We start from the raw sequence: 1,232 nt of genomic DNA on the forward strand, positions 1-1,232 counted from the left end.
CCCCTGGTGGGGCTGTGCACCTCCTGGGTTAGATGGAGGTCCTGCACTCTGTCTAAGAACCTATGTGAGCGTTCAGACCTGGCTGACTACTCTTCCCAGCAGATGTCCGGGAAGTTCAGGTCCCCCATGACTACCACATCCTTAGCCTTCACTACCTCTGTGAGCTGACCCAAGAATTCCAAGTCAAGCTCTTCTCCCTGGTTGGGAGGTCTGTAGTAGACTCCCACCATTAAGTCTCTTTACCCTCGACTGCCTCGTACTCTAACCCAAAGCACTTCAGAGTGCCTCTCCCCTGACTCCTTGCTAATTGACGAGGATGTGTATTCCTGTGATGGGCTGTGTCCTGCTGAAGTCTTAGTTATCATCACTAAGAGGAGTCACTGTTTGCCAGCTGGACAGAGAGGATCCTGCCATGGCATCAATTCTCATCTCTCATTCTGTAGGGTGAAAGTCTGGCAGCCACAAGTCTGCAGAAGAGTCTGACAGAAGGAATCCAAGACAGAGGACAGATGGGAATCTGCAGGCTGTATAACTAACGGAGGAGCCTGTTTATACTTCCCTGCCACTGTGAGAGCAGAGTTCTGCTACTGCGTCAGGCTGTTCAGCGCACAGAGAATTAACCCTTAGGTCTCCACCAGGAACTAAGCCTGAGGGTCAGATTCCAGGGTGTGGTTATTCTGTGAGTCAGCCTGTGTCCCTGGTGTACTCTTTCAGGTCAGCTACTGATCATGTGCACATGCTCTTTGTTGTCCCAGGGTGAGAGGTCCCTTGCTTCTCTCCTCCTCTGCACTTGTGGTTGGATTTATCTCCTGCTCTTAGGAAGGCACAGAAAATTAGCCACCACTTGGGGCTTTTAGGTGTTCCTAGCCACACACGGAATGTGAATGAGCGACCCAGAGGAGAGGTAGCTCATTTACTTTCTCCAACTTTCTAGCATGGACATATAGAACCATGGAAAAGAAGGGCTGGAAGGGACCTCTGGAGGTCATCTAGTCTAAACCCCTGCTGAACTAGTCCAAACCCCATCCAAACCACCCTATGCAAGTATCCACCTAGCCCAGTGGTTCTCAAACTTCTTAGATTCAAGGCTTCCCTTGCTAGCCTCAAGGCCCCCTGCAGAAAATACTAGCTCTTAGCTTTCATTCACTTCTTGATTCTGGAAAAATAATAGAGCAACTCTTCTACTGCAGACAACACTGGTTAGCACTACAGATGAAAGGGACTTAGGGGTC

Source organism: Gavialis gangeticus, unplaced genomic scaffold (genome assembly GCF_001723915.1).
Source record: "Gavialis gangeticus isolate Ggan-Ray unplaced genomic scaffold, GavGan_comp1, whole genome shotgun sequence".
Lineage (NCBI taxonomy): Eukaryota > Metazoa > Chordata > Crocodylia > Gavialidae > Gavialis > Gavialis gangeticus.